General features: G+C 41.4%; 1 protein-coding gene across 10 annotated transcripts in view; it reads left to right on the top strand.

Annotated features, from left to right (window-relative positions):
• Positions 1-16,170, top strand: part of LOC148658793 (calcium-independent phospholipase A2-gamma-like) — a 54,932-nt gene that overhangs the window by 33,922 nt on the left and 4,840 nt on the right. For 2 of the 10 annotated variants that reach the window (XR_015940178.1, XM_088640424.1), the window contains exons 4-5: positions 7,922-8,126; positions 8,360-13,115. The gene's annotated coding sequence lies outside the window, so the exon portion shown is untranslated. Of the gene's footprint in view, positions 1-2,657; positions 2,928-5,091; positions 5,620-7,921; positions 8,127-8,359; positions 15,492-16,170 lie in introns of those variants that run through there. The other 8 variants (XR_015940187.1, XR_015940186.1, XR_015940180.1 and 5 more) reach the window with 7 other exon arrangements.

Raw genomic sequence — 16,170 nt, 5'->3', positions numbered from 1 at the left:
ACACAAACCATTTTCTGCAGTCAGCAGCAACGTGTCTTTAAGTTGACAATGGCCAAGGCAGGCTAGTCTTTTTTCATAGGCTCTTATGAAGAGAACAGTGCCCAATCCTTGGGTCGTGCATTGTGCAGTCACAATTCAGTACACAAGTATCTATTTGCAGCAGGGCCTGCCAGTGGCAGTAGGAGAAATGCTCCACTTAATAGTTTCTTCATTTTCTGGTTAGTTTAAACGTCTGGACTGTTTGGTTGAAGTGGGTTGAGGTGGTCAGTTATATTGCCATGTTCCAAAAAGTTGTGCTTTGTTTGGTCCCAATGAAAAATGGAGCTGGGAATTGTAACTCACTGCCTGTGCATGAGGAGCACAGCTCTGGTGCCACTGGCAGACATCCTGAACGGCTTCTGGCATTTCAGTAAGTGGTGCGCTGTGAATCTCTGAACATGGAGAGTGCTTACTTTTCTTGATCTTTACTTACTTTCCATCTGAAGCATAGATAACACACAGGTCCAGTGACGGGATCAGGGTGAAACATTTCTTGTCAGTGGCACAGCCGGGCCTTGAACTCAGAACCTCCTGTCAGCAAAGCCCTTTTCTGTAACCACTGTACCCTTCTTAGCCTTGTACGATAAATTTGCCTTCGTAGACAGTCCCTGGCTGCTTTTCAAATAGGCAGACTAACTGTGACACAATACAGAGTTTTATTAACATAATCACATTGTTCTAAAGGTTAAAGTCATAAGTACTGTCCTGAGGGAAAATATTGTGTCGAGGAAGTGAGTTGGAAGGGACAGGAAAATGGTAAAACACTCTTTTCAAGAGCAGAGTGTGTGACGTACAGGGCAGCTTGACACATAGTTTTAAAGGACAGGTGCTTAAAGAAGGAGTAAGGTGAAATTTAAATCATTAGCAAAATCGGCCTTGCAAACAGACCTTGTTAAAGTTTTACATTCAGTAATTCCCATTGGAGCTGCACACTGTGTGTGGGTGCCTTTCGGAATGCCAGTGCTTTCTGATTCTTTAGAATGTTATCCAAGATGTAGGCTGCATGGATTTCCATTATTGGTTTTATTATTATTAAAAGGTTATAAAAATGACACCAGCAGATTCATCAAAAAAAACCTTCCTTTGCGGCAGCAATAAATCTAAGGTTATGGCTTTCATTTCTGCCGGTGCTGTGACAAAGGCACGGAGCCAGTCAATCTCTGCGCCACTGGGCTTTTTCACCACATCACCTGCAGTTAGATGCGCACAGACGATAATAAAAAAATTGCTTTATGGTCTGTGTGCGCATCACTAGAAAATACTACATGTGGGAAGTAGTTATGAGGGGGAAAACAGTGCAGTAAATAATGATTCACTGCATTCACCTTGTGAGAGGATGTGTCTGTCCAGAAGCTTTAATTATTACTGTTGCACCAGGCTGACAGACAATGTTTGGAGCCACAGCATGCATACTACAGGCTCCTCATTTCCAAGTGTCAGAATAACCAATTCCAGTTGTATTGTTTTTTTAGCTTCCAAACTTCCTCACCCTTTACCTTTCTCCTTACTGTAGAGATTAAAAGGGCAGGATTGCAGCACACAGATAGACAATTATGGATTAATGAAATGAGTATCATTAAACTTAGTCTTATTTAATCAAGATGCTTGTGATACATCAACCCATCAATTTCGCTGGATAAAATTAGGTATACTCTGCCTGATGTGCCCCTATAGGGGCAAATCATTTGTATGTACTGTACCTCATAATTTTAACTTTATATACACATATCACAGTTGCAGTACTATTTGAGCCTTGTCCGACTTTAAAAGTCTGTTTAAATGGTTCTTCTTTCTAGAGTCGCAAAACATTGAGAGCCGATTAATATTAATTCTCATAGCTCATAATGACTGCTTGCTCTTAAAAAGCCACTATTGCCCTGAAAGGTGTTCCTTTTAAGACACATAGATAGACTGATTAGTAGCTATACTTAGAAGGCAGTCACTTTATTTCTGTGCAAATATAGCTTCAAGGGCTTATAAATACAGTTGAAGGGTCGTTTATGTTTCATTATGAGAACTGAGAATAATGGACTTATCTTTACAATTGCTCAGTTTTTGCTTGAAGAAAATTAATCTGCCCTGAACACAAGGAGATTGTCCCACTGCAGATTCCTACATGGATATCTCTATGTACTGTACAAGTCAATGTATGGGTTTATCTTTGCTTCTTCCAGATGGACAGCTCTCCTGTACAACAACTCCCCCACCTACACCCTACCCACTCTCTGAAAATAGAAGCTTCTCAGAGTGGGAATGTTTTTTTTTAATTAAAAAACCTTTCTTCTAAGAAATCAATATGAAATATAAATTTTCGTGTGAATTTATGGAATAACTTTGATGAATGTACCGTGGTATGCCCACCCTTTCCACATGCTGTATGGGTTTAACCTTGTGTTTGCTACAGTATGTTTTCCAGTTTTTCAAACACCGCTTCGCACTTCACTGTGCATTAATACCCCCTAGGAATGACAAATGTACAGTAAAAGTGCTGTAGCTGTGTGTAAATATTAAGATAAATTCACCATTATTTTTTTTCTAAGGGAGCCTGTGCAGAGGCTGAACTGTCATAATCATTTGTGTGAGTAAGTTTCCTCCTCTCTGCCCACACAAGGTGTTTGTTCTGTAGTGAAATGTCACCGAGTGGAAGGAGACTGTTGGTGAAGGCCCAGACTTCAGAGAGGCCTTCCTGTCGAGCGGGAGAGAGAGGGCTTGAAGGTGTCACGCTGGAACAAAGACTGTTCGACAACAGTCATGAGGCTGGCCCACACTGAGAGATCACTTCACACAAAACTACCAAATCAACCCCTTTCATGTGTGAGATACTCCTTTCTGCACCTCAGCCATGCCGCCTACTGAACGATACACTGTGCCAGGCTGCTAAAAAACAGGTGACGTTTTAGTTGCAATCAAGGTCCTTCATGGACACCATTTTATTCTTACAAAACCAGATCTATTTTTTTAGAACCTGTATTTTTTGTCTTTTAGTGTATTCCACGAAATTCCCCATCCCAAACTTAACCTAAATACTAATTTTAACAAACACTTTCACAGCTTTTATTATGTGATATTTATGGAGCTTGGTACAGAAATGCTATGACTTCTGCCAAATTCCTGCAGATGCAGTTTTCTAGATTGGAGCAACTCCCACCAATAACTAGGCTACTTTTTTTCTTGGGGTGTCAGTTTTGTTGGTGGCAGGACGGTGCAGATTTCAGCAGGGCTGCCTCACAATGCTTGAATCATGAGTTTGATTACAGCCTGGTATGTCTTCTGTGTGGAGTTTGCGTGCTCTCCCTCCCTAGTCAAAATGTACCCATGAATTCCTTCCTGATTGTTTCTGTCACACTTTGTAGAAAACTGAAGTCTAGTGAGTGATTTGCGAGATCAGTTTGCAGGAGTTATGTTGGAATATGAAGTTTAGTGCTTTGGGGGTTTGTAAACATTGAAAAGCAAATGCCAGGACAGAGGGAGAATGAAGCTCAGTTGTGTAGCTCTGGGAAACAAGGTCAGCCAGGCTATAAATAAAGGCCTCATGTCAGAGGATTGTCATACTGGCACAGACATGGACGCCTCATTACAGCCCAGGACAGGTCTCAAGGTCTCACAGCAGACAAACCTGCAGGACCTGAGGCAGCAGTGATTTATTGTGATTTATCCTTTTTCATGTGTTTTTCCCCTCTATTTCTATTCTTTCCCATTCTGTGTTTCTGGCTGTTTTGGCAAATAGAATAAACATGGTCAAAAGCACAAGCAGACATGCTGTACTGATCAGTTAAGGACGGATGTTCTCTCTCCTGTCCTTGGAAGGGAACTCTCTTTCAAACCCCATGCTCTCTGAGTCGATTTTGTGCTCGCACTGTGATGCCTGAATTTCATACAATGGCTTTAAGTGAGAAGTGAAAAACTGCAGTTATTCACCTAAGGTTTGTGCCTTGCAGAGCATTTATTAGAGTTAGCATTGTTGTTCTGTCACCGATGTAAGGCAACAACAGTTATACTGTGACTGGTTTCCTGACAGTAGGACAACAGCTGTGATACTGTGACTGGTTTCCTGACAGTAGGACAACAGCTGTGATACTGTGACTGGTTTCCTGACAGTAAGACAACATCTGTGATACTGTGACTGGTTTCCTGAGAGTAGGACAACATCTTTGATACTGTGACTCGTTTCCTGATGGTAGGGCTGAAACAGTGATACTGTGTCTTTCTTGTGTTCTTATGATAGGGCAACAGTTGTGATACTGTAACTTCTGTCGTGCTGTCTGCATGAGTGTCTGCACGTTGTCTTTTTTTGTTCTCATTGATAAGTAGTAAGGGCTGTGAGACAAGGTGACTTGTGCAGTAGGGCACAGTGACTCTCAGGCTGCTCTGGATCCAGTGAAGTCAACAGTATGCTTATAAAGCACTTAAGGGACAGCAGTTAACCCTTTAGCAGTCCTCCTCTGGCACAGATCACACTGCATTTAGAAAAGCTGCTCCAGGGAGGAGACTGTGTCGGCGGTTCCCTCTGTTTGAGAACCAGAAAAGAAAATGCTGACCAGGCTTCTCTCAATAACAAGCAATGCACCAGATCATTACCACATTTATAGGAGATACCCTGAGTGTTCTGTTTTAATATTTTACCATTAGATAGTGTAGATAGATAAGACTTTATTGATCCTGAAGGGAAATTGATGATTGCCATTGTAGTTAAATATTTAAATATATTTATTTTACACACATTGCTGTGAAACTCTTTCATGTTTTGCAACCTTTTACTCAGGGGTTTGGGGTTACAATTCTATGGTAATTAATGTCTGTTTAATCCAGAAATATTAGCTGTTAACCGCGACAGATCTGAATTTTGTAGTGCAAAGTGTAGCCTGTTAGCCATTGTATATTTAACACATGATATTAATGACAGTGAGTCAGTTAGATTTGATTGATAGCTGTAATGGATTAAGAGACACAACACTTCATATTGGTTGTTCATGTATAGAGGTTTGCTCATGTGGTCAAGTTTGTCATGATTCTCAATAGTGTGAATTAAAGATGCTTAATGACAATATTGATTACTTCTCACTCAGCCTAAACTGTATTATAAAAAGCCACAGATGATCCAACAATAGAAAGTACTAATGGAGTCTTTAAGTAAATTGTTGCTCCGCATATGGAAATTCCTGATATTGTACAAGATGTCAAATACTTTTCCAGACAATTGTGTTTCAATTTGATTAAATTACTTTAGGGTTTTTTAATGAAAAGTGGTTAAAACTCTTTAAATGAGTCTGTAAGCTCCACTAGATCAGTGTGACACAAGTGTTTTGACACACAAAACACAAAGTGAATCACAGGACTAGAGTGACTGAGAGATCTAGCCTACGGCTGTTTGGCTTTGTAATGGTCTTCTGAAACAGCCAATGGAATGAGAGTCCTGCAGGAAGCCAGGCTCAGACTCAATGTCACCGCACTTGCTGCTAGTAATACAGGAAGTGCCTATAAGAGGTTCCAAGCCTGTATAAGAGAAATGAAATATTCTGCCCTGGAGTAGCACAGATAACAGAAAGAGAATGGAAATGTGTGTCCTATTTCCTGACCAAGGTAAATAGCGTGTACTTGCTTTTCAAGCAAAATAGCAAGTGATGTTTCCCTTCTGATTTAGTTCAGGCTTAAAGTTTTTGTTGGTTATATTCCTGAAGTAGAAGGTTAAGGGTAAAATACCCAATTATTAAATTATTCAGACTGCTAAATGTCATGTCGGTGCAGCTGTATATCCTTTGAATTATGGAAGATAAGTCACAGTAAAGTTGTTTCAGAATCTCTCCTCACTTCAAAGGGCTTTCTGAGGAAATAACTGTATTTTTTTAAAAAAAGATTTAAAATATGATTACCTTTCTTTAAAACAGCTCTGCTCTGAAGGAACTGAAAAAATAAATAAATAAAAGGTCTCAGAAGCCACTCCAGCAGTGAAGTTATATTTAAAAAAAATTGCCTTTTATTGTGTTTTTCAGTATGCTGCTGTATTATTGCAAATCAATAAAATGGAAGTGGTATTATATTTGGATGTGAGCTGTGCAGAAATAGGCTTTTTTTTTGTAGATCCCTTCATTGGTCTGACTCTGGGGTCAAACTCATATTGTTGTGTAATGTAATCCCTCCTCTGGGTATGATTGTGAACACGAGCAGGTTACTGCCGTATGTGTTTGAGCAATGCAGAGATACCAATACAGAATGACGTCCTCTGTCCCCCACGCTGTACGGAATTGTGCTCCTTGGGCAGAAAGTAAGGGATAATTATATGAACAAAAAAATGTATTATGAAAAGAAGGTAATGGACCAGCCCTGGGCACAAATGCAGATGTGGATTTGAAAAGCATACTATGTAATGCATTTAAGCAGTAAACAATACTGAACATGAACTAATAAACACATTCTGGTAAAGCTATCCCAATCCATTAACCTGTAAGAGGCAGGCCAATGTACCAATGTGAATTCAGCTCTAGACAGAACTAAACTGGACTGAATCAACACACCAGGTGAAGAGCCGTGCTGCCCTGTACTGGGTTTGTTTCATCTAGACAAACCTGTGGGCTCACAGGCTATTGGCATGCCTTCATACACCACCTCCGCAACAACCTCAACACTTCTTTTTTTGAGGTCCTGTGTTGCAACACCTGATCACTACTGCAAGAAATGTTAAAAATAAATAGATGGAGAAATAACAAAAAAACAGCAAAAATAAATAGCAGCATTTACACTGTATTGTAAGTGATACAAATGACAACAATATTTTAAAAATTACTGTTCGTATCTTTCTTTGTGTAGTGTACTGTATATACAGTACACACGTATTCTCCTTTTCTATAGACATATGTACACTACAGTGAGCGTCTACATTACAGTTACACTCATTCACAGTGACAAGTAATTAATTTCAGTCACAGTTACCAGCCACTGGAAAACTAGGGTGACAAATGTAATTAGAAGTTGTAACTTAGCAGTATGGTTGTTAAACACATACTCCGGAATATGCAATACTGTATGTGTGTTTCGCAGACAGTACAGTGGGATCAGGCCAAACAATAAGAAAAGAAAACAACATCCTTTATCTGTTGTTAATACCAGCAATGTCACAGGACACAGCCTAACAACCAGAGGCATATTTTCTTAAATTAATAAAGGGACGTTTGGAGCCCTGCTGTGCAAATCACATTTGATGTGTCTGACATTTTGAGGAGTTATTGTATTCACCGTGATCTGAGCGAGCTGGCTGAGTTAGGGAACGGTGTGCTGTTCTAAGCAGAAGCTGGGAGAAGGTGTTTGTGCACAGCATGAATGGCAGCCTTGTCAAACAACATGACTTACCAAAACAGCTACGGTAATTGAATCATGGCAGAGCTAAAGGTGAGAGCAACCTTCCTCCTTCCCTCATGTGACAACTATTAATAAACAGGACAAATGGAATCCGACATCTCAACTGCCGTTTCTCTAGGCCCTAGAATTTGAACAGAGCACTCTCTGATTTGGAGATCTCTCAGGGCATTACTGACTTTTCAATGAGAAAATGCACTGGGTCTTGATCCTGGGGTCCTGGACAGTTCTCAGGGTGTGCCCTCAGAAGAGCCTGTGTAAAAACCAAAAACAAAATGTCACTGTAATTGTGCCTTAACATTGTGTCTCTACCATACAGTCCAAAGAGGTTAATTTTTGTTGCAATGTCCACTGTGCCTTGCAAGGCACAGATAGATGTTACGGCTGTAGCTGGTCTTAATTAACCCCTCATTATCCAGATTCCCTTACACACCCCTCCCTTCACTATTTAAACCCTCATTTCACCCGGTAACATGGCTCGGTATTAGGATCTCTTCCGCCTCCTGAGCTCACCTCGCCCTTTCCTCCTTAGTACCTGTTCTTCCTCGTCTGGACTCCCTCAACGTCGACTCTTTGGTTTTTGGATTTCTCACTGTTGCCTCGCCCTTATCGGATTTGTTTGCCTCTCTTCTTGCGTACTACCTGGACTTGACCCAGCCTGGAATAGCTGACCACTCTACCTCGTCGCCTGCCTTGGATACCTCAGCTACCGGACCTCGCCTGGAGACCTGCACAGGGTTTGTAAAATCATATACAGTAGTTCTCACAATAGACCTAGCTTCCATTACTGGGCTTAACTTTCAGAGCTGATTCCACTGAAATTTCTAAGAATTTCTGTACAGTGTTTTTTCATTTGAATTCTGTTATGCAAATACAGCCGCTATGTACCCTGTTGTATTAAATTAGTGGTTTAACTGATCTTGTTTATAGCACAGTCCTTTATAACACTATGCACTGTTTCTTTTCACAGTCATCTTGTGCATTGGACACAGACACCATCCTGAAGTCATAATACCACTATCCATGATTTCTACCTAGCATGCTAAACAGCATGTGGTGTTGGTGGTCGTGAACATAAAGTCTGCCACGGCCCTCTGTGGTGGGACTGCTGAATGCCAAATGGACACCAGCAACTGGTGGATGAAGTGAAGCCTTCTCTGCATGTAATGTACTTTCATTTTCAGCTCTTCTGAGAAGGAATTTGTCATAAGAAGATTATTATTGATCCTTGAAACAGATTTATTATTATTATTATCATCATCAATATTGCTGCTGCGATTGCACTAGCAGCATCCCGTTCTACCGGGCTGTCTGTCTGAGTTCCACCCTGCAAGGCTCCACACTGATGGCTGCTGTGTGTTTTATTTAACAGATCTTATCTGCTTTTTAAAAACAAAAATCTTTGATGGCATCTCTTTGCCTGGCAGCTTCCTCCCTGGCTGCGAGGGGGAGTTTCGCGAAGCCCAGCGGCATTCCGAACGCAGCCAGGAGTGGAGTGGCCGGACCTGTTAACCCTTTCAGCGCCACGGCTCCTCCTGCTGCCTCTTTGCATCTGCGTGACCGCTAACTCGGCAGCTGCTGTTGTTACTGCTGCTAATAATAGCGGCTCTACAGATAAATAGCAGCCAGCATATTTAGAAATCTAATGTTCCAAGAGTAAGAAGAAGTGGGAGTTTGAATAAGCTGCCCAGATATGTTGTTGAAGCTTCAGGAAACAGCTGGATGTATCAATTAACCACTAGCACACAAACACATTCCATTTCATTTTTGAGAATGTCATACTAATCGTAACAACCTGTTCTGCACCTTTGCACATTTGAAACCTATGAATAATATATTTGCCGTAATTCATAATAGTCTCCAGCAGTTTGTCTCTCCTGGCAGCTCTCAAGAATGCATTTAAAGATCAAAAGGCACATTTGACAGGACCTTTGCTTCATTTGTTCTGTAAACAGAAAAAAAGGCACGAAAGACAGAGTACAGGGCTGGCAGGCTGGGGTTACAGGCAGGCATCCGGCTTGTAAAGAATTAACCATTTAATTTTGTGCAGGAATTTGAATGAAAAAGGAGGAGACTTCTGGCAGACTTCCTTGCTTATAGTGTTTGCTGCATGTTGAGACAGTAGATAAAAACATGAATAATGAGGAAATCTTTAGACTTTAAGATCAACAATGAAATAAGACACAGGGTCACAGGTGGAAATTAAGAGCACACACTACCCAGAGAAGAGGTTCACACAGGCTCACTGGGATGCTTCAAGGAGCACCTCAGTGAGATTTTGAGCTTGGGCTCAGCTAGCTAGTAGTGGTCAAATTAAGATGTGCCAAAAAGTGTCCTATCTTTTCTACTATCTGCCTCTCTTCTGAGTTTTTTGGGGATTATTTTCTATCACAGAGGTTTATCAAATCTTTGTGGTTATTAGCAAAATATGTGTCATGCCCTCTGCAGCCAGAGGGCGCTCCTTCTCTGTCCTGTCCCTAGTTTTCCGGTCTGCTGTCCTTCCGGTCCCTCTCTTTCCCTTGGGCTATATATTTCCGGGTCTTGCACTCTGTCCTCGCTCAGCATTGATGTTCGGATGTCCTGAGACCCGCCTAGCACCAGGGCGCCCCACGTCCGGTCCCTGAGGGCATAGGTTTCTATACGGCACTCCTGAACTCTTTGCACTAACGAGCCCGGGCCTTTTTCCCGTCTTGCCACTACGCATATGGGTCTTTTTCCGCTCTCCTGCTCCCCACAGTTAGTCCCTTTGGATGTCCGTGACAATATGTACTGTATGTTGGCAGCATGGTAGGGAATTTGGTAGTAAATTAAATTAATATTCATCCACTGTTCATTTTTTTCTTTCCCTGTTTAAGGTACCCGAGGGTCCTGGTGTTTGTGATCCAAGCCAATGTGTGACTCCCTAACTTGCTTCACTTTCAGCTTGATGGCATCAACAGTTCTGATACAGTAGGGACCTACCTCAGCACCTCCCTGTACCTGAGTCACCTCTTTACTATTTTTAGAGTTACACCCTGGACATTCAATAGTTCCCTGTCCCTGGCATCCAACAGCCCCCTTGTGAAATTCTCTCCACAACCTAGTAGAAACAGATCAAGCTAAGGTTTCAAGGTCGAGGTTAGACATGGCTGCCAGTAGTTTCACACTCACAGCCCTGTAGAGGAATTCAAAGGGGGAGGCACTGCAGGAGACCCTCTTATGGCTACAATCAGCTTAGTCAGCAGGATAGCTAACCAGAAAGAGCTTTTCCTCCAGCCATCCTCGACTGCAAGACACACTGAATCACAGACTGCATTGGGCATTATCTCTACAGCGCTGACGTTTCATATAAGATAAGTCACCAACAAATCATGTATCAGCTAGGTTTTTGTTCAAGGGCTAGGCCTGGCCATCCAGCTTCCACCCCCTGTGACACAATCCCTGAGGAAGCCCAGAGGGCAATGAGGCAGAGGAGTGGACAAACTGTAGGTTAAGGGTCAGGTCAATGGGAGAAACACTGAAATCAGGAGTTCAAAATCCTATAAAGTGAAAGTAGACCTGATAGACTCCAGGCATACAAAGGTTAAGAGAGCCATTTCTCAGCACCAGCAGGAGGGAGAAGAGTTATCTTCATTTGACACGGCACATAAACTGGTACCTTCATGCAAAGGAATTGGAGGCTCTCCAAAACGGAGTAATTTCCCAGAACTCTTCCTTGTGTCCACACGGAGAGAACATCCACCAGGAAAGGCAGGAATGCTGAGTGGTTCTGCCTTTAGAACCACTGGTTCATCGCCAGGTACAGAGTAGGAGATCCAGGCCCTCAGGACAGGAACTCCTGGTCTTTTTCATGTTAGTAACCTAGCAACCAGTTTTGGGGAGGACTAGACTCAAGTGGCCCATCATGTGAACTGCTAGTTCAAAGACTGTGGAGCCTGGGAGTTAGAAATAGAGGACCAGGGGGCAGAATTTGATTAATAAATTCACAAGTTCCAAGCAAAGAATGTCTCCTTTCTCGAGTACCCCCTCCAGCCCAGCATCACCATAACTGACATCCTGGTAGAAGTTCCTGGCCAGACACTTTAGCCCAGGTTTTTGCCTGTTGGAGCTTGGTCAGACAGATGGGTGAGTCTTTTCTGCATTTTTGATTTTAATATATGGGACATGTTGTGCAATGGAAAATAGAAACGCAGTACGGAAAAAAGGGGAGCTATATTTTATCTCATCTGAGAAAGGTAAATTTAAATTCCAAAGGATTTATAATAATCTTTTCCCTATTTCAATTTAAGCCACTTTAAGTCTGCCATTTGATTCCTGTGAACAATCTGTTGGTGGAGGTGGCTGAGATTAGCTCACGTTATTAATGATTTCACTGTGTGGCAGAACTTGGCTATGAATACAGTGTGCTTGCATTTATTCATATCCGGCAATGCATTTTGAATGCATGGGACAATGGTCCTCAACACAGACGTCCGATTCCTCAGCAGCCCTGGTTTTAGTTTTATTAATGGAAAGAACAGATGTCAGAAATTTAAGCCATCAGGCTTCGGATATATCTGGAATGAAATGTCCCAGTAAATCATTTCTGTGCTGTAGCCGTCTGGACATCAGCCAAGAAGCAACTAGTTAATGACCTCTGGATTTAAACAGTGAAATCTGTTACTGCGATCGCTTCAGATCAGATTTAGCAAGATCATGCTTGCTTGAGTTCCATGCTTCTGGAGGTTTAATTAACAAACCTGAACATGTATACATGTAGGATAGTACTAGAAACAAAGACCGGGCAAGAAACAGTGTGTGTCTGGCTCTGGTATAATGCCCCACGGCTTAAACAAAAAAAAAGTCATTTGTAAATCTTTCTGAATAATTTAAGCTCCATGTAAAGAGAATGCACTCTAGGCAGACACGATTTAACAAACCCCAAGGGTTTCTCATGGTTATGAAGAATTTTAAGAACTCGATTTAACAATGAGTGCAAGACCAGAGATTTGTTTTCTGATAAGAATAAAAGTTATTTTTTTAATGAGATACACTATGTAATGAAATACACCACACACAGTAGCGTTCAGGACATAACTTTGGTCTAAGTGCAAGGAATATTCCCAGCTGGCCAATGACCTCTAATATAGAGTGAAGATTACTGTATAACCACGTCCCTTTATGAATATTTTCTTTTGAGTCCTTTTCTGTTGGCTGCTTTCGGAACAGAGCCCAGTGCGGTGGTTAAAATCATTCTTTTCACATAGTTTTTAGTCTTTTTCAGGCCGCTGATCCTACCACATTTAATTAATTATGGCAGAAAGCCCAGCTAAGATACATATTGCCAGGTTGGTAGTAAGCTATGTAGTCTGTTGTTCAAGCTGTGTGTGTTGTATTGTGCTTTTCAGTGCAGTTGCCAAGGCTGTGGTCTTTCCATTACAAACTGACAGTTTCTTCATGATCCTAATACTCCTTCCAGGAGCACAAATTGGCACAATTTCTAATATTGACCCTTTTTTATCTTCTCCTTCTCTGCTTTTCTGCCCTGAGCAAAACAAAAATTCCATCTTCGCTCACATTTGCTTGTTCACAGCCTAGGGGGGGGGGTAGTAACAGCAGCCTTCTCTGCCTCATCAGGTGGCATGGAAGGGACAGGCCAGAGGACAGAGCACTGGTCAGCCCCCGGGATCACCAAGGTAACAGTTGGCATTGAGGCGCTGAACTGCCATCTCATTCAACACCCAGAATGCCAAGCTGCGGCATTGCAGGTACCCAGAAACACACAGGGCCTAATCTGAGCCAAGCAGACATACGAAAAGATTTCTGTTACATGCTACAGTATTTATAGATTTTCTGTTACATTGCCTAAAATGCTTCTGGTGCATGAATGAATGTCTGATCAGAACCTTCAATGATGAACAGTGTGTTATGGTGCAGCAGGCAAGATTAAAGCTGAAGCCTATGCATTGAATGATTTAACCTGAAGAACAGCTTTTGGTGAAAGCCAGGTGTACTTAACCAAAAAGGGAGTATCCAAAGTTGGAGTCTTAGTAAGCGCAGGTGGAGTAGGTTCAGGGATCAAACAGCAGACAGGTAGCTAGGAAACACTAAGGTAAGGCGTTCCAGTGGGAAACCCAATACTGAGCACCGAGGTGGTGGGCAAGAGCCTTTAAGTACTCTGATGCGGTGGTGACCGATTGGATGATTAATTAATGAGTCTGCGTTTGTGGGAATTAGAGGAGGCTTATGTCTGATTATCTGTGGCCATGACACAGTGCCTTCAAGATCTGGCTCCAAATATGACTTTGCTCAGAGAAGATCTATTACATTTTTTAATAGAGAAATAATATTCAATCTTTCTGATATTTGATGTTTGTTATTCCTGTTTCATCGGGGGCATGAGGGCACTTTATACCACTCTTTTCTTTAAATGTTCAAAAATTTCAAATAAAAAATACATCTATCTAATCAATATCAATAGTCCCATTCTACAAGCAATAAAAAACATTTTTCTGTTCAATAGTGGTTTTCATGACATACACATTCAACTAAACCATTCATGCAGTTTTATCTAAAATATACTGTATATTTACTGTATATTTTGCATTTTAATTGACCTGAGTGCTTGACATTTCTCCAGGATTCCATGGGATATTTATTTCTCAAATGCAATGCCGCTCACATTCAGAGAGTCCTTTCTCAGGTAGTCCCTGCTGTGTCCTTGCTTTGTAAAACACTTGTCTTTAAATGTAGGCGAAGGTTGTAGCCCTAGTGTTAGGCCAAAGGCGTTGCCATAGAGACTGCCAAAGGCTTCAAGATGCCATTATGGAGGCCTTGGCTCTGATTGGCCACGCTGGCCCTGTCAGAGGTCAAGGAATAAGAGTTCTGTCTATTGATGGGAGCTGCACAAAGTACTGTGAGTTTTTAGTTTGATGTAGAAAATCAAGTTATGCTTTCTGAAAAAAAAAACCACAGGGCTCTGCTGCAGTTTTACCAGGCACTGAATTATTTAACATGGTTTGTCTTGATCCTAAATTTGTGTCCAGTCAGATTTAGGTTCTTCAGATATTATTGTCTTTTGCTCTCAGAAATCATTAACAAGCGCTTAACCACTAGGGAAAGAAACAGAGAACAAATATGAAAAATATTTTATTTGTTGCTCTTATTCTTTATTGCCTGAAATAGAAACTTTTTTTTTCTTTTCTCAGTGGTGTATGTGTAATTTTCTTTCGGTTGAATAAATGAGTGGAAATCCAAAATTAGTGTCCATATAGAATTCTTTCAAATTGATCTACCCCAGGTAGCATGGAATCTGGATTATATTTGGAATATTTCTCCATGACAGGTATAAAAATAAAGAAATACTCAGTAAAACAGTGTTACAGACACCTGGCAGAAAAAGACAGATGTTGGAAAAATTTGTCAGGTGGAATTGCTGTTCCACTGATTATATGTTTCCCCACAGCTAAGAGATGAAAGATGAGGTAAACAAAGGAGAAAAAGCCTGTTGAAACATCATTCATTCTGGGAACCTGTCATTTAAACACAGCTAAATAAGCTGCACTGACATGGTGTTTTAGACATTGAGCATTGAGCTGCCTTGTCACTTACAGCTTACTGACATCTTGGATCGTTTTTACTTTACATTTTTCAGAAAAACGCCCAACATACAATCTGCACATAACAGAAATGCCTGTCTGTAACACATCCTTCATTTACTTTTTCCAGTGCACATTTTTTCTGGTCATTTTTCTAATGATAAACCCAATATTTCTCTTGCACTGAACTATATAAACCATATACTAGTTTTATCTAATGGTATTTTTCTCTTTGGAGTTGCTTAAAAAACAAATTCAAGACAAATCTATTTAAAAGGTAAAACACAGTACATTGACCACATTCCACAGAAACCTGTTTTAAATCTAGCTTTGATTTAACAGTCTGATGTGACCTTTAGTGGCTGATAATACTACATTCTTTGCTATTTGTGTCCTCAACACCTTGTCTTCCTGAAACCACCCACACTGAACTAAAACACTTGGCAGGTCTGTAGATGCCATGAAAATTTCTCTCCAATGCAGGGGACTGGTGCCACAGGCAGGCCCTGAGAGGAAAAGCTCACTACATCTGTGGTGCCAGCACAGGTGAGAGCCGGAGAGGTGTCCAAGCACTGGGGACCAGTGGCATGTAGTCAGGGGAATAAAGATGTCCTTGTCCGGTCCAGGTTCTAAAATTGAACACCCTGTTCTTGGGACTCAAATCCTTTGCAAAACAAGCAGGCAGGATCCTGTACAGATCCACAATGAATGCAATGAAAGTTTTGCCAGCTATGCCAGACCATAAGGGCTTTATCCCAGGGCGTTCCATCATTTTGATTTGAGGTACTTCAATGTATCTGCCATGAAATTGAGCCTGCACTGCTGTTCTGCAGCGCCATCCAGTCGAGAGTTTGTAAGGCAGAGAGAAGTGTATTGCCTTTCAGTCACACATCATGTCTGTGCTATCAATTCTCATGAACCAGAACTCAAAATACTTAACTTACTTGCAGTCGGGGGGTGAAGAGCCCTTTATAATTTCTCCGTTTCTTCTGTTTTTCACACTAACATACCCAAATTCAGCAGTTGCAACCCTGACATAATGGCATCCCTAATTATAATTAGCAGGAATCCTTCAGGAAAAGATGACGTGGGAGTGTGGCATTCCAGCTGCAGACGTATCATAATTGGTGTGAATCCCTAGAATCTTTCAAGAGATAGGCAGATGAAATTCTCCGATCTATTCTCCGAACTACTCTTAGCAAATAAAACTAAGCGGGATGGCTTC

This window comes from Lepisosteus platostomus, chromosome 7, assembly GCF_059453375.1.
Source record: "Lepisosteus platostomus isolate fLepPlt1 chromosome 7, fLepPlt1.hap1, whole genome shotgun sequence".
In the NCBI taxonomy this organism is placed as follows: Eukaryota; Metazoa; Chordata; class Actinopteri; order Semionotiformes; family Lepisosteidae; genus Lepisosteus; species Lepisosteus platostomus.
This window is presented reverse-complemented; position numbering and strand designations above follow the sequence as displayed.